This window comes from Tyto alba, unplaced genomic scaffold, assembly GCF_018691265.1.
Source record: "Tyto alba isolate M040663 unplaced genomic scaffold, T.alba_DEE_v4.0 Super-Scaffold_44, whole genome shotgun sequence".
Lineage (NCBI taxonomy): Eukaryota > Metazoa > Chordata > Aves > Strigiformes > Tytonidae > Tyto > Tyto alba.
The window spans coordinates 772,138-792,522 of NW_024881320.1; the positions used below are offsets into that span (position 1 = coordinate 772,138).

The 20,385-nt window shown below is 51.1% G+C and overlaps 1 long non-coding RNA gene across 1 annotated transcript in view; it reads left to right on the forward strand.

The window, feature by feature from the left end:
- Positions 1-18,458: 18,458 nt before the first annotated feature.
- LOC122154693 overlaps positions 18,459-20,385 on the forward strand; it is a 33,532-nt gene continuing 31,605 nt past the window's right edge. The window contains exon 1 of the long non-coding RNA XR_006166731.1: positions 18,459-18,619. This is a non-coding gene — a long non-coding RNA (uncharacterized LOC122154693). The remainder of the gene's footprint in view (positions 18,620-20,385) is intronic.

Below are 20,385 nucleotides of genomic sequence, written 5' to 3' on the forward strand. Positions count from 1 at the left end.
CCTTGCATGAAGCCCTTGCTGACAGCCAGCAGAGAAGGTGCTGGTCTGGAGCTGCCTGAGCCCTGCTCGACTCCCACCAGCCCAAGGGGCAGGACAGGGCCAGGGCTGGGCATGTTGTACCTCCAAATCATTCTGCTCGGGAGGAGACTCAGCTCCCAGTCCTGTGGCTGTCTCCCGTTGTGCCCCGCAGTTTTACTGGTGCTGCAGCTCGACTCTGGCCCCACCGCGGAGGGTGGGCAGTGCAGTGGTGGGGCTGTGCCCATCTCACCCATTCTTTGGAGGCACGGTGGGGGATGGCCCTGGTTGCTTCTGTGCTGCTGCCTGCTGGGCCTGGATGTGATGTTTGGCTGGTGCTGTGAGGCCACCAGCACTGTGGAGCTCTTTCTCTGCAGCTCCTTCTCCTGGGGCACAAATTGCATCTCTTAAAAAGCACTTAATAAACTAACAATGGCTTGAAAGGAAGCAGTGAACAGAGAGACATCCCAGGGAGACAGTGAAGAGCTGGAGGAGGAGAACCTGTGAGGATTGCAGGCGCCGAGCTGCTTGCAGAAGTGTGCTGGCTTCACCTTCTCTGGGTGAGAGCTCCAGTGCCACTGTCCCCCTGCTTATCTCTGCTTGTTCCAAATTGGTGGTGCTTAGCAGGGTGCTTGGTGCCAGTGGTTTGTAATCCCATCATATATTGGGAAGCAGAACCTGAGCCTGATTTATTTGCATGCTGCTGAGCATAGGGAGGGAATGTGCTCGAGTGCTTCCTCTGACTGAAGCAGGATGGGGACTTTGGGGAATAAATAATGTGATGACACCAGGACTTAGATGCCTGTTCAGCTGCATTGATTTCATTCAAAGGGTCTTGCAGTTGTATTGAACTGGGTCTTTCTGCTACCTGCAGAGCCTGGGGAGCGGGAGGGCTGGTCCTGAACACACGTGAGTGTATATGATATTTTACCAAAGCCTCTTGGTGCTTTGCACACAGCTGCTCAGCAGCTCTGGGGTGTTTGCTCAGGTGCCTGTGTAGAGAAAGAGTCTCCCCAAAGGGTTATGTAGTTAATCATTGCTAGCTGCCCGTTATGGATGGGAGAGCAAGAACCTCTGTATCTGTTTATATACTTTAATTACTCCACTGTAAATGAGCCAATGCACAGGCTATCCTAACAAAATTAACAACAGTAAAACACCCTGAACATCCCCACCCCAGTCTGTTTTTCCACATGCTTGTCCCATGCCAGAGCTTCTTGCCCCTGTAATAAGGGAAGAAGCAGTCTTCAGGGTCACTTACCCTCCCTGGCTGTGCCAGGCCTTGTTCACCCCTGACCCTCCTGACTAACCTCCTCATTCTTAACTGGGGGCTCTGCTCTTGTCTCTCAAGGGCTAAACTTGTTAAAATGAATCACATTTGGCATATCTCCCTGTGGTGCCTCTCCAGATAAAAGTGGTCCCAGCTCGCATGCTCTATTTTTGTTTTGTTTCTGTATGTGACAATTTCTCTATACAAAACCCTCTTTTGTCAGTTTGTAGAAGAGATTATGGGGAGACAAGAGCCCGCCTTTTTTATATCCATCTTGCGCTTTCTCATGCCTCCACGAATAGCATTGTTCATGACCAAGGAACAATGACATTTTTCTGTTCCCATATCTGATGTGATTAGAGGAGCTGCAGAGCAGAAGTTACACTGAAGATTATAATGAACAGAGGAGAGCTCGCTACTGGACATGAGATGCAAGGGAAGTTTTGGCCCCAGACTTGCTTCCTGTAAAATAAATCCCTTTTTTCAAATCCGCAAAAAAACCCTGCGATTATGCCTTTGGTAAAGGCTGTAAGTGGACAAAGTGCATCCTTCGTTGCTATCCAGGCCCTAGAGTGCCTTCACGTTGGGCTCAGCGTGGGAGCAGCCACCCTTGCTCCCCAGGGTGCTGCACGGCTGCAAATGGGAAGAGTGCATTTGGACCAAAAAGCACAAGGGAAAAATCTTGCCAGCAAGCTGTTAGGTGAATAGCTGTAGCCCTTTTAGGAAGACCAGGGAGGATTTGCATTTAAAGATTTTTAGTTGAAAGGGACCCAAGACCTCTGTAAAAGCATGAGTTGAGAAGGCTGGTTCTTCAAGGAAGCCAGACCTGTGCCCAGGCACGAAGTCCTTAAGAGCAAGGAGGGTCCTGCTTGGGGGCTGTTGAAGAGACTTGGAAACCGCAGAGGGTTTTTCAACCATGTTTCCTGAGGAAATAACTGGACTGAGCATGCTGTCTGTTCTTCACCTGCTAGCATGGGTGGGTTGCAACCCAATCTGTGGAGGAAGAGGGGCTGGAAGGCTGAAGGAGGATCGGGCTGGTGGCTATTTCAGCCTTGGCAAGGTGGAGGAGCACACTGTGTGCCGGTGACTGCCCTCGGCTGGCTAGCAGCTCCTGGCTGGGTGCAGGGAAGCGTGAGGAGGGGCTGAGCTCCAGCTCCAGCTGGGTTTCGGGGAGTTTCTGATGGGCAGGGTGCAGCCAGGAGGGGTGTGGATGGGGCAGTGCCCTGGCACTGATGAGCTGGGAGTGGGGAAGCTGGGGTGGTGCATGCTCTTCAGTGGGAAGGGCCTCTCTGGGGCTCTCTTCTCCATGTTCCTCTTACCTAGGAGCCCTTGCCCATCTCGGAGGGGAAGCGGCCTTTGCCTTCTCTGGGCAGGAAGGCTGTGTGGAGGCCAGCCTGAGTTCTGGAAGGGAAGGATTCATTTCCCACCTCCCTAGGATTTGGCCATAGCCTCTCCTGTCTGCTGGGGGATGCTCAGCCTTCACATCCTTTCCCTTTCTTTTCCTGCAGCTTGCATTGTCATGTACTTTGTTATTGATATGTAAAATGGCCCCTTTGTAGACTCCCAGGCACTTATGCATGCCAAAAGGATGTTAGTCTTAGGCTGTGGCTGGGAAGGACCCTGCAAGCAGATGCTTTGGCCCTGGTAGTGGGAGCAGATGTGCTGTGCAGCAGTGGTCCCTGCAGGGACCACCTTCTGGGCTACCCCAGGTGCTGAGCACAGGCGTGATGAGTTCACAGGGATCCAGGAGACACCAAGGAACCTTGGTGATGGGGATCTTCCCAGGTACTAGGCCATCTGAAATCCAGATGTAGACAAGCAACAGCTCTTGCTGGTTATGGCAGTGGATGAGGCAGCCTGGTCTGAAAACCCTGTGAGACCTTGTAGAAGCTGGACTGGCAAAGCTCAAGCTAACTGCAAGCCTGACACGGGCTCTTGGCAGCAAATCTCCAGGAGCTGTGAGCAGAGCTGGTGGATGGGTGGGAGCTTGCCAGCACCCAAGGATGCTTTCCATCCAGGTTGATTTTGGAAGCCCTGCCCTTCCTTACGAGGCATCACTGGTGTATGTTTTGGTACTTCTCCCTGTTTTACTCCTAGATCTCATTCTCCACGCACAGAGCTTTAGGCTGATGTTGGTAATTTGGACAAATACACACAATGTGCAAAATACCTGGCCAGGAACTGATCTCAGTATTTGTCCCCCACTGGCTCTGGATTTTCACTCTAAAAGCTGGTGATTAAGCAGCAGCCCAGTGAAGGACTGGTCTGTCTGGACAAGGAACTCAGATCTGCTGCTGTTGTGAACATGTGGGGCGCAGGGGGGAGGCTGTTTCCAGCCCAGAGGTGTGACTGGAATGGCGAGTGGAGCTTCAAGAGAGCTGGTGAGTGCTTGTACCAAAGGTGGGCGAGTGCTGAGTTAGCGTGAAGAGCAGTGACAGGCCTGTTTGTGTAGGGAGGGGGTTACACAGCAGCACCTGGTTCTTCAGGCATCAGATTTGCAAGACAGTCTCGTACTTTTATTTCAGTTTTCAGAGCTGTGGAAGAAGGGCGTCTCAGGTCTTTCAGTGACTGGCATCCTTGCACAGAACTAGTCATCCTCGAGTTGGCGTCAGAGGGAAAAGGACATGCTTTGTATTGCAGTTGTGTTCTCCAGTGCGCTTACTGTTTGCTGTACACATTTACTTTTCCTCTTGATAACTTCTCTGTGGACTTTTGCGCCAAAAGCAGTATTTACCAATGCATATTCGATCTACTGTGTGGTGCTGAGATGCACAGCTGGAATACTAAGTTGTCTCCATCACAAGGCATGGCTGATTCTTGCAGAAGTCCCTGCTTCACAACAGCACGAGCACCACTTCTGCAGACTCTGCTGGCAGAGGCCAAAGAACTGTTAAATCCTGTTCCCAAATGCTTTCGGGTATGGCCATCCATCTCGTGGCTGTGGGGGGGCCTGGGGGCTGCCTGCCAAGTGACTGAGGTTCTTCTCCCCAGGAGATGGGTTTGGTGCGTGCACAGAAATGGGGTGTCCGGCAGTCATCTGCTCGGCATGCCGCCACGCTCTGTGCCCACGCTGCTGCTTGCACTCTGCCCGGCATTGCTGTGGGCCTTGAACTCTTTGCGAAGTTGTCAGAGCAGGGATTTAGGTGTTCAGGTTGGCTGGGCTTCGTTCTTGTTTCTCAGTGTGACTCTCTGGAAGTTGCTTTTGCTTGGTGTTTGGGTTCATGGAGGCAACTCTAATGACTGCCTATGTGTAACCTGGAAAAAAGGTTTATAAAAAAGTTTCTGGTGACAGCTGCTGTTGCCATGCTCAGTGTTGCATGGCCAGAACAGAAAGAATTTCTGTCCTGACGTCTGTACACTCTTACTAGGCAAACAGAGGTGCTGGGCAGGGAGGGCTGCAGCAGGGAAGACACTGTGGTGATGGGACATCCTCCAGCTGTGCTCACCTCTGCGATTTCCTCAAATGCATAATCGACTGCATTGGCTGTGGCAGTGGGGAAATGTGTGTGCTCTCTCTGGAAGGAGAAAAACTCTGTTTCTAAAAAATAAATTATTGGCAAGCTTTCCGTAATATGTTTGGTTCTGTATTAGCACAAGAGGGGTTAATCCTGTCTTGGAGGACAGAGGGCTGATGGCCAAGCAGCACAGTGCATAATGGGTTAAACTGTAAGTTGTACAAGAAGGGACAAAAGCTTTTCCACCCACAAGGTGAGGCAGGAATCAATGAATCAAAGACATAGGTATTTCATAAAGCATGTGGCAGGAGGCAGCCCTTGGATTACTAGAAATAATGTGATATATTAGCCCTTGATTTGGCGGAGTCTGCCTTATACTAAAGAGGAGGAGAATGTAAATTGTGATGATTTGTGTAGAATTTCTGACGTGATCTTGGCAAAAAAGGGCTATCTATACAGATAAATGCACTTGATTGAAATTGTGCATGTGAATTTTTATATGCATTTTTTTTCCCATGGTTAGACAGGTCTTGGATGGACATTGGGAGATCTGTATAAAATGAGGCATTGTAACAAATAAAATTTGGAATCTCAGGGGGAAGGGCCCTTCATGATTTTATGTTTCTTAAGGAAATTGTTTTGCCAATACCAAGAACCTCAGGATTGTAATGAAGTGTCCCAGGCTCAGGGCCATGCCTCCGTGGGTCAGGGAGCTCCCACTCTGCTGAGCCTCAGAAGATGCGCACCTTTTGCCCTAGAAGTACAAGGATTTGAGATCCCACACCTTTCCTGGGGAGAGCGCAGGGCGGAGGGTGAGCCTGCTGCCCTGGGCATTGCTGGGTTCCTGCACAGAGCAGCCTTGTTGTGGGGTCTGCAAGTGCTTGCTGCGGGGTGGGAGAGGAGGAGGGTCCCTTGGGAATGGCAAGGACAGGGCTGGAGAGCTGGGCTGTGTAAGGACCTGGGAGAGGCTGGACTTGATTCTAAGCCTTTGGTTAGTGGGAGCTCCAATGTTGCCTTTTCTCTGTGGCAACTGGCTCAGCTACTTTCCCCTGCAGTGCTACCCACTGTAAATAGTAAATTAAGCTTGCCTGTAAATAAGAGAAAACATATCCTTATTCTCCATTGTTCTGAGTTAGAGCTTCAGCTGCCTCTGAGTGGAGACAAGTGAGAATGTTTACGCTCCCTTTTTTGTCAATGGACCTTTTTTCTGCAGTAGTTGCTTAATACTTGCTCCATATACAAATGCACGTTGCTCTTCTAGTCTCTGCATTAAAAATCCTGCCTACCCATAAAGCTGGATGTGCTGTTAAAGTCATCACTCCAAAATCAGTTTGCTTTATATTTAAGGTTTCAGGTCAAAGGGTTTTTGTTTGTCTAATGCTAAATTCCAGTTTGTGACATTGCAGGGCTCCAGGTTGTTAGTCTTCTCTAAGCAAGTCAAGCTGTACTGTCAGAGTGGGCTGCTAGGATGTGAAGTTTTGGACTGAGTGTGTCTAGGCTGGCTGGAATTCCAGTTCACTGATGTGCTTTTGCAGAGTAGACCAGTGGCTGAGTGACTCTTCTAAAATATCTGCCCGTGAAAGTAAGCTCAGTGCTGGATTCAGATTGTCATGTTGGGGTTTGAGGTCCCTGGTGTTGTGCTGAGCGTCCCTGAGCTGCCCGCTGGGGCTTTACAGACCAGCACATTCTGAGTGCATATGGACGTAAAAAGTCTTATCACAGCACCTGTTATGGGGAACACCGTTTTCAAAAATGGAGGGACTTCACACCAACGCAGGCCTCTGGAGTTCCTTAACTCTTCTTTACGGATGGATCCCACTTCTGATCCTCTGACAGCGGAGCCACGCGTGGCCAGCACCCTGGCTGCAGGTCTGCTGCCACCTGGGAGGGTGGAGCGGGGGGCGAGGACCGGCCGCAGGTCCCAGCCCCAGTGGGACGGTCCCGGGGGAGCCCCTGCACTGCTGGCACGGCACGCTGCTGCGGGCAGACAGCCCTTGGCCAGGGCCGGGCAGGCGGGCCCTGCACAGGATGCTTTGAACAGCTAATGGAACTTCCCTCACCATAATTCTTTCTCCTCCATTATTTCATTGGCTCTAAGTGTTACCGCTTCATATAACCCTGCAAAATCAACAGTTGAATTTAATATGACTGAGTAATTCATATGGCACAGGTACTGACAGTGGTAATTCAGCCTCTAAATTATGATCATAAATTTCCATGGCATGGCACTGCTGAGGGGGGTGATGATTTTATTGGGCAGAGCAGAGTCACTCAACTAATTAAACAGGGAAAGAAACCTTTGGCTGCCTGGGGTGCAGCACAGCCTGCACAGTGTACATGCAGCCGGCCGGCTTGCAGCGTGGGTAGGTGCCAGGGCATCGTGGCATGACCCTGCTCGGACCTTCGTTAGAAGTTGTTGTACTTGCTCTGGTCCTCTGCAGAGGTGGTGGCAGCTCTGTGAGCACAGTCTGTGTCTGCGAGAGTGAGAGGCAAAGTGCTGGGAGTCAAGAACAATGCTGGCTGGTTGGCCTTGGGCGAGGACGAAAGTCAGAGAGAGGCGCCGAGGGCGGACGTGCCTCATGCTTTGGCTGCAGTGATGCCCAACTGTGCCGACCACGGGCTCGGGGGTTCGTCCCCAATGCTCAGATTTACAGGGCTGGCTTGGTAAGGTAAGAGATCTGAATTTCTGTGTCAGAAGGTGACTTGAGTCTCTTAGTGATCCTCTGAATCATAGCACAAGAAAGTCTTTAAACAATTTATAATTTGGAATTGTTGAAAGACTAAAACATACCTATTGTTTCCTGTTTCTGTATTGGGAAAGACCAGCTTTGGCAACTGTATTCTCTGCTGAGGTCAGCTGTGGCTTTATGTAAATAAATACTGTGAGCAGTGAGCACCCCAAGCTGTGATCATCAGGCTGGGAAACATGTTGCTGCTTGGTGCCTGGTCCGAGAAGTGGAATGAGGAGGAGCATGCAGAAGCAGCCAGGTATCTGCCATCTTGGAGGTGGTGATGGCACGCCGGGCTTTTGGAGACCCTGACCCTCTTCAGCTCAGAGCTGGTGCTGCTATGGATGCAGCTGGTTCTCTGCCATGGGTGTTGCTGGGGCATGAGCTGAGAGGTGTTTTCTGTGTGACCTGAGAAGGGGGGTGCCCTGGGTGCTGGCTTTATGGGGTGCCTAGGACATGGCAGGCAAGCAGGGGCTCCAGTGTGCAGTGGACTTGCAGTGTGAAGTATGGGAAGTGCTCTCCACTGCTCAGCCTGGACTGGTTGAGGCTGTGTTTGCTGGACCAGCGCTGGCTCCTGCCCAGTTTGCAGGAGGAACCCCGCTCACTGGTTGTGGCACTGGTCCTGTTGTACTGTCTGGCATGCATGGGGGTGTCACACTGGGGCCCCCTCCTTGGCTGAAAAAGTACAGGTAGGCAGTAAGTTACTGAACCGTGGGAGGGGTTTATGAGCCAGACATGCAAGAATGGTCCAAAGTTAGAGAAAATGTATTTATTACAACACTTTTCATGGGCAAGTTATCATTTTGTCAAACTTTATTAGAGAAAGTAATTAATGGGCTGTAAAAGGTGCTAGTGCGTAGCCAGTAAAAGAGCTAGTCCTGTGCAAATTGGCAGTTCATAGATTTATGGTTCCTTCTTTCCCCATTTATTAATATGGAGAATGCACATGAAGTGTGCTGTATGTATGGGCTGCTGAGCCCTTGTGTTCCTGCACGGGTGCTGTGCTCCCAGCGCTGGCCACAGCCAGGCTGGGGGGTGAGCGGAGGGCGGGGGCTGCTGGGGTGCAATGGCTCTTTCACCCCCGGTGTCCCTCCAGGTTCTGGTGTGTCTGCATGGCGAACAGCACTGAGACTGAGCAGGATTAAATACATCGGGCCTGTCCTGGGTGGACTTTGGGCCCTGCCCTGCAGCGAGGGCTGCTGTGGTATGGGGGGTTCTCGGTGTGCACCCAGGCAGGGTGTCCTGTGGGCCTGGAAGGGGAAGAGGTGCACGTGCCTGGGGAGGGGAGGAGATGTGGTGTGTTATTAAGGAGTGTGAGATGGAAGCTGTGTGCTCTGGAGGGTGATCCGAGCCTGCCCCCGGCGGGCTCTGCGGCAGGCTCTGCTGCCCGCTGCTCTCCGTGGCACAGCCCCGGCAGACCTGCTGTTTGCAGGCACCTTGTGCTCGGCTGCAAACCACTCGTTGGTACGTGCTGGTGTTCCGGACACTGAGCTGCACGTGCTGGTTATACAGGACTGTACGTCTGTGCTCCTTGTCTCGCTACTGTAGGGTTACGTGGGAGCTGATTTAATTTAATTAAGCCAGGGGAAAAGGAACAGATTGTTCTAAGCAAAGTTCTGCCAGACCTGCTTCAGGGAGTTCACAACTGGTTACAAGCATCAGGAGCAGAAACAAAGATAGCCAGTGTCCTGGCCCTGCCATGTCCCCCTGAATTACCTTTGTGCCTGGATGTATCGGGCCTGTGATCAGGGACTTGCTTCCACCCAGTGCTGGTGCTGTCCTGAGTAGGATGGCTGTCATTTCATCTGGCTTGATGCTGTTGGCAAATCCTTCAGGATGTTCTTGCATTCATGAGCTGGGCAGTATTCAAAAGGGCTACAACAGCAAAACTAAACCCTTCTGCTTCAGATTGCTGGTAAAGATGCTCATTATAGATAAGCATCGAGCAGACTCTGTGCCCAACTGTCCTCCTGCTGAACAGTTAGGGCAAAAGATTTGGCAGCTTTCAAGAACTGAACAAAATGGTGCAAACTAATGTAATTTCCCCAATTATTTCACCTTTTGAATTGTAGGTCAGGATCCTGGAATATCAGTTTCTAGATACCTTCTTCTCAGTGTTTACAAGCGAGCTCCTTGCCTTATCTCCAGGCAGCACAACCCCTACGTTAGCAGCGGCGATGCCTATCCTCTCTGTACAGCTCTGCATCCCTGGGTGGGATGTGCTCTTGGGACCGAGCACTGTGCTGATGTAAGGAAATGGGAAGCAATCCTGTGTGCTGGTCTTATCTCAGGATTTCTCTTTCAGATGTTTAAAGGAATCCCCTGTGATACTTATCTGCTGATCAGATGGGGTAAAAGATCTGGGCCAGTTTACTGAAAAGGATAAAAGAAATAACAGCCAAGAATGCTTTTACTTAAACAGTAAATGTGGAAAATACAGTTTTTAGTGTTTAGTGGCAGTAAATGTCAGGCATGCGTGTGCATATCTGTGCAAGTGGTGAATCTTCTTCCTGCCTTGTGGCACTGAGGGATGTTTGGGAGGTCCCGGATCTGCCCTCTCCAGCTTGTCTGCGTTTGTCACCCTGCTGTGCTCCCTCTGAGCACCTCCCTGTGCCAGGATGGTGTGTGGTGAGGGCAAGCCCCTGGCTGTGGTGGAAGGAGGATGGCTGGTGGTGTGTGGCTCTGCCCTGGAGCTCTGCTGTGGGTGTCCTCCCTCTCTCGAGACCCCCCACTGCTGCTGCCCGAGCCCTCGGTGCCGGGCTGGTCCTGGGTGGGCAGCGTGGTGCTTGCAGGGTCACTGCACGAGCCGGTCCCAGGCTGCCGTTCAGCAGCATCTCTTCATGCAGATGAGCACCAGAGAGAGCCCTTGCCTGTTTCGGAAGAACAGAAATAAGATGGGGAGTGTGGGGTGCAGCCTCAGTGTTGAGGGGAGCTCCGTGTCCTTGCAAAGGGACCAGGCCTTGGTGGCTGGTGTAGCGGGGTGTGGGGTGGCTCCTGGGACAGCAAGCAGTGCTCTGCAGTGGTCGGTCTCCTCTGTGCTCTTGGAGGATCTGGCCTGGGAGATCGAGTTGGACTGCAGCAGCTGCCATGTGTGTGAGCCAGGCTGGGGGTCTCGGTGCCAGCCCGTCCCGTGGCTGGGGAGGTGGTTTCTATTATGTGCTCTTATCCTGGCCAGAGCCTCTGCCTACCCTTTCAGCACGGGGACCTCTCCTTCCCTTGTGGCTGACCGCTCTCCCAGCCAAAGGTCTCTTTCTCCTTGGCCTGATCTGCTCCTGTCCCAGCTCTGTGTGGTGTCTTGTTTTCTCCTGGGGATTACGTTAATACCATTGATTGGTTTGTTTTAAATAGCTGTGGCTGCTAGGTCATTATTACTAGATGCTGATGCATAATTTATTGATAGAACTATTGGCTGCCTGGTAGAGGGGCATTGACTTCCACCTGTTAACCCTTCACCTGCCCACAGGACCTCACATCGTTTCTGTGGTCTTGTAACACTCAGCGTTCTCCAGGCTGTGCAGGGTGATTTTTAGTTTCCACAAGCTTCCTTCTCTCATCTTTTTTTGGAAGGGGAGAGAGGCAGGTGTGTGTTAATGGATGCCTTGACAGGGAGGAAAAAACAGTGTGGTTAACATGTGCTCTGCTTTCAGGCCAGCCACTTAATGCCCATAGCTGGCACTGGTTTATACTTGTCTTGTCTCACTGCAGAGTGCTCTCCATGCCTTGACTGCCTTGGTTTGGGGTACTTGTGGGTTTGCTTGTGGAGATAGGCTGGGAAAAGTAGCTTTGCCTGTTGTGAGCCTCAGCTGGAGGAGAGTGGGATGGTGCTGCTTTAGTCCAGGGAGCTGAGCCCAGCTGCTCCTGCCTTGAGGGATGCTGCCAGTCCATACGCAGTGGGGCTAGAGCTCTGTCTCCAGCCTAGAGCTGGCAGTTTGCAGGAAACCTATTGGCACAGGTCAGGCTACTGGCAGAGAATAGACTGCTGCGTTAGGGAGCTGTTGGCCGGGCTCGGGTTGTGCCTGATGTTTAAAAGATCAGAAACATGAAACCAGAACTAGCCAGTGAAAACAAGGGATTTTGCTCAGGCTCCACAATTGCTGCCTGCTGCTCTGCTTCTGCTATTATCTCACTTCCCACAGTGCCAGGAGCTAATCCAGGCTTCCCTCTGTGCTGGACTCTCAGCTGCATGGAGCTGCTGAGCCTGCAGCCAGTGTGTCACTTGCTGGCAGGGCCCGTGCCCCCAAGGACCCGGAACAAACTGCTTGGTCACGTTGGACAGGCAAGCCAAGGCAGCACCTTTCCATCACCACCCTGCACCTGTGGGTGCATCTCTGCCCCGGGCATGGCACGCCGAACCGACAGGCTTCTGCGTTCACACACCCAACCCCAGTCGGGGTGGCTCTGCAGTCCTGGGCCCCTGCAGATGTGGCACGCACAAGCCAGTGTGGTTGGGGAACCACCCGGGTTCCTCAGCAGAAAACAGTGGGGCAGGCATGTGTCTGAAACCTCCTTGGGACCTGGTGTCTCCCTCCAAGATCTCATAGCCCCCAAAGCTCTCTGAATTATGCCTTGGCTTTCAAGTCAGGCAAGCTGACTATATGGAGTTACTTTATAGGAATTATTTGTAGAACAACCCAGGATCAAGACCTTTTGTTTCTAGAAGTAGCTTTTCCAGAAGCACAGAAGTTCATGTACTCCTGCTGTCTGTCTATCCTAGGCAGCACCTACCTGGCCGCTTCAAAAGGAGGAAAAAGCCTGGAGCTTAAACTCCCTTGAAGCAGGGAGCGACCTGGCTTCTGCTGTATTCCTGAGCGATGGGAATCCCACGTGGTGAATGTTCTTCAGGCAGAACCAGGTCTCTGGAGTGCACAGGCAGGTGTGTGTGGTTTTTTTTTTTGTTTTTTTTTTTTTTTTTTTTTTTGTGTGAAACTTCTGTGGAAGAGACCTTGTGAGCCCTTCTAAGACTAGCACAGGCTATGGGGTGTTGGGTTGCTGACTCCTGGTTTATGGTCCTGGCTTCCCATTCAAATCAACTGTGAGCCCAAGTGTCTTCCTGCGGCTGACCCTGTGATGTGGTTAAAGCCCCTCTGAGCAGATGGTCGTGTCCTGGCAGGGACCAGGAAGCATCTTGCAGCGAAGTGCTGTGGTTCCTGCTTTAGTCTGTGGAGATGAGGAAATGGGTGGCTACTTTCTCTGCAGGCCATGGTCAAATGTCTTTTATCTCACATTATTCTGCAGTGCTGACATTCATGTAGATCCTAATTTGTGTCCCTTGCTTCTGCTGCCAGCATGGCAAAAGTCTTGCAGGCACCTCTCCAAGCACGTCCTTTGTCTTGCCTCATCTTGTGTTGATCAATAGGCTGCTCGGGGTGTGCTGCTGGCTGTAGCCTTGCTGCTGTCAGTGGAGACCCACCCATGCCCACCCTCTGCACTGGAAGGAAGGCAACCAGATGTTCCTCATGGGCTCAGGAGACAGGAACATGGAAACAAAGCTTGGCCAGCATTCATGTCTCGTACTGCTGGTGTGCTCTTCTGGGCCAAGGAATGCTGCTAAAGCACAGCGTGATTAAGGGCCTTACAACACTATTGTGCTAGGACTTCACTGAACAGGCCTGGGGTAATCCTCTTGTGGGTTCAGTGGGAAATGTATGTATGTATGTCTTCTACACCAGACCTTGGCTTCTGACTGGGACATGCATGTTGATGAGATGCAAGGGTATCACAGCCCAGGTCTGACTGCTTTCAGAGCTTCCTCTGAAGACCCTTGGTACCCTGGTGCGCCAAGAAAATACTTCAAGAAAGGCTGTTTGCACGGTGTCTGGTGCTCCCAGCCAGAAGAACAGGAGGAGGATATGAAAATGAGTAATTATCTTTAAAAGTTATCCAGATGTACTTTCTGGCCTTTCTTTTGCGTACCCCAAACTGGTTTCTGTCTTCCTTGCTGTAGGTTCTCAAAATCTTGGAGAAAATAGATTTTTTGGAGGGTGCGGGAGGGAGAAATCAATGAAGTCAGATGCTAATTTCACAACTGGAAACATGTGAAATATGTCTCATTTAAATGGCAGAGCAGCAGCTGGCCCATTTCTCCTGGTGTGTTTCTGCTTGTGGTGATAAAGCTTCGTGGTGCAGCAGTGGAAAGCATCAGGTGGGGGCCTGAGACAGGCAGGGCATTAGCCCCTTCCCTGGGTTGGTTTTCCTGGCTGCAGCATGCTGATATCCTGGCTCCGCTCCCTGTTTATGAAAAAGATTTAAGCTTCATTTTTCAAATTGTTCCCGTTCCCCAGGAAAGTTAATTTTAAGCCCTTCCAGGGTTTTTAATTAGTATGTTAGTGCTGGTTCAGGCTCCTGTCCCTCCTGCTGCAGAGAGGGAACAGTGCTCTCCCTGAGCTGTGCCCAGGCTGGAGGATGCTCGGGGTGGTCGCTGCTCTGCTGCCTGGGGCTGGAGGGGTTATTGGTCGGACTGGCTGGTGCTGGAGGGCGATCCAGCCTTCCCTGAGCTGAGGTGGGGAAGGCATGTGCTGGGGCAGTGCTGCACAGCTCGTGCACGGTGTCTGGCAGGCGTGCGGCTGGGCTGAGGGGGCTTCTTCAGGGGCAGCAAAAGCAGTTTTGTACAAACTGCAGGGGACTGTTTTAGGTTGGGGTTTGACGCAAACTGCTACCCCTGTTCTTTGTGTCCATGCGTGGCTTCCTTCAGAAATGGCACAGGAGGGAGCAAACTTTGGCTTTTCATCTGTCCCCACTTAAACCTCTCCAGCCCCGGGTAAGGCGAGGGACTCCTTTAGCACACGGTGTTCATTCGCAGTGAAGCCTCTGGCAGCTGTTTTCCTTGGATGCGTTCCCTAGATCAAGAGTCAGCACATGCTCACCACGAGACCTATTTGGTAAATGGGTTGAGAACAGAGGTAATCTTAGACTAGTTTGGTTTGCATATGAGGCCTGACACAGGCTCAGTTTGTATTTGAATACTGCTTGGGAGCTGAAGTCTGCTGTTAGGTTCATGCAGCTCGTGGTCAGATAGCTGTCACATGAACATGGATGTGCACGTATCTGTTGTCTGTGTGAGGATGACCCTTGTACCATGGATGGGGAGGGCAAATGGAAGGGATTAAGTCATTCATACAAGTGGATAAATGAATCTGTTTCATGTGTACTCAAAGATCCTTATGCCTATGCCTTGCTTATCTGTCCTAGAGAAACAAACCTCTGTGCCCAGCTCCTCCAAAAACTCCTGCCTTTTTCCCAAAGCCTGCCATTATGAAGAATTTTGGATGTTCTGAATGAAGTCACAGCGTAAAGGTATGGGGAGCCAGCTTGTCCCCTCCAGTACAGATGTCCCCTTTGCAGAAAGGGTGGACATCTGTATCAGAATATTGCAGCTGTGTTTCTCTGATACCAGCAACTATGTTTAAATTGCTATCATCATAGAACTCTCCTTTACCTTACTCAAAAGATCACATGAGGTGATTTAACCCGATATTCTGAGTTTAACAGGAAGATTAGCAGCTGTTAAAATGCAAAGTCATATGCCATTGATAATCTATCACCAGCAGGAATTCCTGGGTAATTGTCACTTAGTCAACATAAGGTGTCAGGGGATGCCACCAGCAGCCCTGCTGGGAGGGAGCTCGTGCCCTGGACACCTTCCTGCTGCATCTGCTTTTCTGAGCTTTCGCACCAGTGCTGCTTGGTGCATTTCTAGCTGTGATGGTGATGATAGTGGTGCAACCCAGGCTGACCCCTGTTTGGCCCGCTTGGGACCCAGCCCTTGGTGCGAAGCCCTATAGTGCTGCTATTTCAAAGGCCCTTTTCTTCTTCCTGCTACTCAGATGTAAATTAATTTTTGTCAGAGCTGTCTGACCACTGTGACTGCCAGTTAAATCAATTGAGACAAATCCCCTTTATTTTAAGGAAGATCTGAGCCCTGGGCTGTATGTAAAGTGGAGGAAAAGGGAGGTTCTGCTGTGTGGGTTCTCGCAGCCCAAGCCTATGCTGTGTGCCAGCTGGGGAGCCCAGGACGGAGGTGCTGTGTTGTATGCTGGCTCTGCCTGCTCCGCCCCAAGGAGCACACCTACAGTCTTTGGCCTCTGGAATTGCAGCTGCACATCGTTGGGCACACTTCTAAAGCTGCAATGCAGGAGTTGCTCAGAGAAAACCCAGCTCCAGGAATTGGTTTACAAAAAGGAAAACGATTTGTGCCTAAATGCCCACACAGCGTTTTGTGCGTTCACCCGCTCCGATAGCAGGGGATTGGGCATCTCATCTGAACAGCACGGAGCTCAGTCCTGTGCTGCCTGGGATTTGTGGGTGCTTAATAGCAGGAATCAAATGCTCCTGTACTAGCAGAGATACAACGTAGACCTGAATGCATGTTGTCCTTACCATGTGCTATTCATATGGAAGAATAATCCATAAATCAAGATATTACAAGGTTATTTAGTGATTCTTCAACTGTTATACATGTGTCAACAACAAATAAAAGAAGCATTTGATAGCATTAGACCATGTGCCAGGAAATCCTCCTGGTTCCTTTCCTTACCTAAAGAAGGGGAGACCTAAGGCTATTTGGATTAGCACGCTGTGCTGTGATGCTCCTGCACAGGCAGTGAGCTCTTCCTAAGCACTGCCAAGAATTTGCTTGTCACAGAGATGTGTAATGTGATTGCAGTGGAAAATACATGCAAATGTTTAGCAGCCTCTTTTTTTTTTTTTTTTTCTAGAGGGGAAGAGATCTTGATTAAACAGTAATTAAGAGTGTTTTGGACAACACAAGGCAGTCTCTCTCCCAGGTGCTTAATAAGTGCCAAGACTGTTGAGTGAAGTGTTTATTTAGCATAGTAATAGGAGGCAGTTATTGCCAGGCTCACCAGAACAGTCTGTTGTATCTGTAACCTTGGGCAGCGTGTGCTGCGCGCCCTGCCCCATCGAGGGCACTGCATGGGCAGAAAAGCCTCTGCCTGCTGCCTGTCGGCGCTGCGGCCGCTTCCCTGGAGCGAGGTGGAGGACGAAGCTCTCCCTGCCCGGGGAGGACGGCAGCGGGCACTCAAGGTGGGCCCAGTGCTGCAGGAGGTGGGACTGGGCTGTGGCCCCCGGGGGTGACGGCCGGGTCTGTCCCTCGGCATGTCTGCGGGCGGCGAGCCGGGGGCTGCCTGCGGTGGTCTCCCCCAAATTACCACCCTTGGGTGCTGCCCCTGGCAGTCGGCAGGCATGGAGCAGCCTCCCTGGCACGTCTCCCTGGCCCACCGCTCCCGGGTGGGACACAAGCTGCCTCACGGGTCTGCCTCTGGTCCCTGCTGCGCTGCCGAGATAGATGCTGCTAGAACAGGTACTGGGCAGAGGGTTTTTTTTTTCTGCAGCAGTGGGGTTAAAGGGTGGAGAAAGCGGCTTGTCTCGGATTGCTGGTATTTTTTTCAAAGATGCTGTTTGCATTGATAGATTTTCGGATGATGCTCTAGCAAAAAAAAAAAAAAAAAAAAAATCAATGTCCCAGTGATTGTACCAGGAAGGGCAGTCGATTGGTGAAAAAGCTGCAGCAGGCGTATTGGGAAATGGATTTTTTTTCTGCCCTCCAGACATTAACTTGAAATTCTTTGAAATGAGGAGAAAACAATCTGTGTCAGAAATGAAAAATTAAGGAGGTTAATGTGGTGCCTTTTCCACTTTTAATTTCTTTGAATTCCAGGATGTCCTTGGAGGCTGGTGGGGAGCGGGGTGGGAGTGCTCGGTTGCTGAGCCCTGCCGGTTCCCCCTGCCCCTCTGGGCAGGCCCGTGGGTGCTGGCTGTGCCGTGTCACCGCCCGGACAGGCTGGCAGCGAGGCTCTGAGCATCACGGCACCCGGGAAAGCTGTTGCCCACGCAGTTGTGCAAGACCATTGTTGCCGGGTGTGTAAGAGCAGATGGGGAGGACATGTTGTGGGTAATCTTGCTCTTAGTGTTGCAATAGCTGGATGTCTTTAGAGATCAGCTGCTTGACTGGGGTCACTTGCTCAACAGTGTTAATGAGCAATAATTTAGGGTCTCTGAGGGGGAAAGCGGTGTAAAGTGTTTGGGCAGGGAAGTGTTTCCTGGTGTCTGAGATGCTCCCTGTTTTTCTGCAAGGACACATGCTGGTGCGCACACACGTGTGCATGTACACACACATGTATGCTTCCCGGTGCCCGCTCCCACGCAGGTGGCTCCTTCACCCGTGGCACAGCGTGGCGCTGGCCAGGCTCCTGGTCAAGGGCTCTTCGGGGGGCCGAGGGGGGAAGCCAAGCAGCAGATTTCATGCCGTTGTTTTTCTGCTTTGGGTAATTGTCTGAGCTTCAGCCTTTCTAAACAAAATGCTTCTTTCTTTCCTGTGGGGACCACTTTTCCCAGTCCCTTGGGTGGTCTTTTTATGCAGGTTTTTATCTACTCTGTGGTAGGCTATAGGCAGCTCTCCAGAGAGCCGGAAAACCCTCTGCTTGCTTTACCCTACTGCAGAGGGGAAAAAAAATGAACTCCCAGAGTCCTGGTTTTGGGCAATTAAAAAGCAAGATGAACATTAAAAAGGAACGTAAATAACAGGAGGCTTCTCATCCCCACTGAGCTGTGGAGGGGTTGATTGCTCCATGTCCCCAGAGGCAGCTGGTGTATCCCTGTCTCCCCTAGCCGCAGCAGCCTGCTGAGGCCGGGTGGATGCAGACCTGCCCTGCCCCGGGCTCCCCAGCAGCTCCCGCCGCCTCCACGCAGGGCACTTCCAACTTCCCGGAGCCGTTTGCAGATGTTCTGCTACCAGACCCTCCAGAGATGCGGGATTGAAAAGCTCTTTGGGTCCAGCCTCGGCAAGGGGCCAGGCAGAGCAGGCAGCCTGCTTGGGGAATGCTGCCTCTTTTGCTGGCCATGCATTATCTGCCAGCAGATGATTGCTTCAGATGCATTTATCATTGTAAATTATTGCGCAGGGTGCACCAGGAGTAGTCAGCCCAGCAGCATGTGCCAGCACTGTTCGCCTCCAGCTCTTCTATAAACTTCTGCATCGTTGCGTAGGGCTGGCCATTGAAGCCCCATGGTGTTTATCCAGGTTCCTGCTTCTCCCCAGGAGGCCTATGGACCCCAGTGTTGATCATGGGGAAGACTTGGAGGTCCTGTCCTGCCCCACCAGTGCCTTTCTCAGCCCCAGGCTGGTCTAACTGGTGAGTGACCAGGGCTGGGGGAGGATGGTGGCTGGGATCAGGATCTATTGCTTGTTTCCTTGTGAGAGGTCAAAGGGGACTGTAGTGTTTGATGGTCATGTGTGGATAAAAAGGTTGGAGGACCAGACAAAATTAATGTTACTGTTAAGAAGCTGCAGTGATTTTTGCATGCACGTTTTTAAATATAGCGACTGCTCTTCTAGTCAAGCCCCGTCTTGTAAAAAAGCAGAATAAATCTCGAAAGAGGGTGGGAGGAGAAGGTGGCACGAAACAGCTTCTGTGCAAGGAAGGCTAGAAGAGCAGGCCTATCCAGCTGAGAAAGGAGTGCTGTGTTGGTCCTGGGGGTGGTAGGCAGCTGTGTGTAGTTGTGTGTGGAGGGCAAAGGTTCATTACAAAACAATTAATTGCTCGCTTGTAGTGTAAGAGCTAGGGGTGTGTAATAAAGTTAGGCAGCAGTTTTGAAGCTGAAGTAACTTTTATATCATGGTGTTTAACTATGTTACTGAAGTTAATGGTTATGGATTGTTGTAGAAGCCGGAGCAGAAATGGATTCAAAAGGGAAATGGATGAGCTCATGGGACAAAAGTCCATTTGTGGTTATTTGTGATGACGGTTTGATACACGGTTCAGCTCAGTCCCTAAATAGGTAGTCACAAGGCAGGAGGGTGCTGTCCTGTCCTGGAGAAAGGAGCAATCTCCTGGGTCCTCCAGTTTTTTGTATTTTTTCCCTAAGCATTGGGATGGGCAAATGCTGGCTGGAGAACCTTTCACTGGCACTGGGGCAGAGGCTCCAGCATAGGGGTGCAGCCATGCTAGGGGGACATGTCCTGCTCCTGCTGTGGACACCCAGACTTTGGCAAAGATATGCTTAAAGAATGGGTCTTTTTTCTTTTCACCTGGGTCGGCTGAGCTATGTGGGTGTAAGCTAGGGCAGGATTTGGCACATTAAGTTTATAATGTGGATCTAATTGAGATGTGTGTTTCCTCAACTTCACTGTCGTTATTTATCGTGTTAACTAGAAGGCAGAGACAGTGCCCACTTCACTTGTTCCCATCTGCATGAAAGTTTATCATTCGATTCATTTCTCTTTATTTTAGCTTTGCAGAAGTGGAGAGGAAAATCACTGAAGTTAACAGTGAGGTAGCGAGGAACAGCGAAGGACATATGGGTATGTAAGGGAAGCAGATGGCCTATCTGACTAAACCACATCATATAAGTTTATGAGTCAGGCAGGTGCTCTTTCCTGCTGTTTTATAGTGATGTCTTAAGGATTTCCCTTTTGATATACGAGGGCAAATCGTCAGCCGAGCCCTTCTCTATCAGAGGCTAATCCAAAAGTAAATCACTCTAAAGCAGCAGGAGAGAGGTCTTGCAAGGCACCCTCTATAGAGATATTCTTTTGTTATAAATCATTGGAGTCATGTTCTTAGGAGATTATGCTGGAAAAAGCAAACAATATAAAAAGGTCAAATACAAATAGTAAAAATGAAATAGTTTGTTGCCTTCTTCTGTCTACTCACAGAGGAGAGTCCACTCAGCCTAGGAGAAGAGATGGCTCTTCAGTCTCACCAGAGTGTGGCTGGAGCCCAGGGATGGGGCTGCCTGGCTTGGGCTGGGTGGAAGGGGGGCAGCGAGGGAGCCATGCTGAGCACGGAGGCGAGATGCACCCAGCTGCCCGTGGGCATCTGTCCAGGTCAGGGGCTGCCCCCCCCAGCCTGCCCTCCGTGCCCCACGCTCTGGGTCTGCCCCTCTGGACACCGGGGAT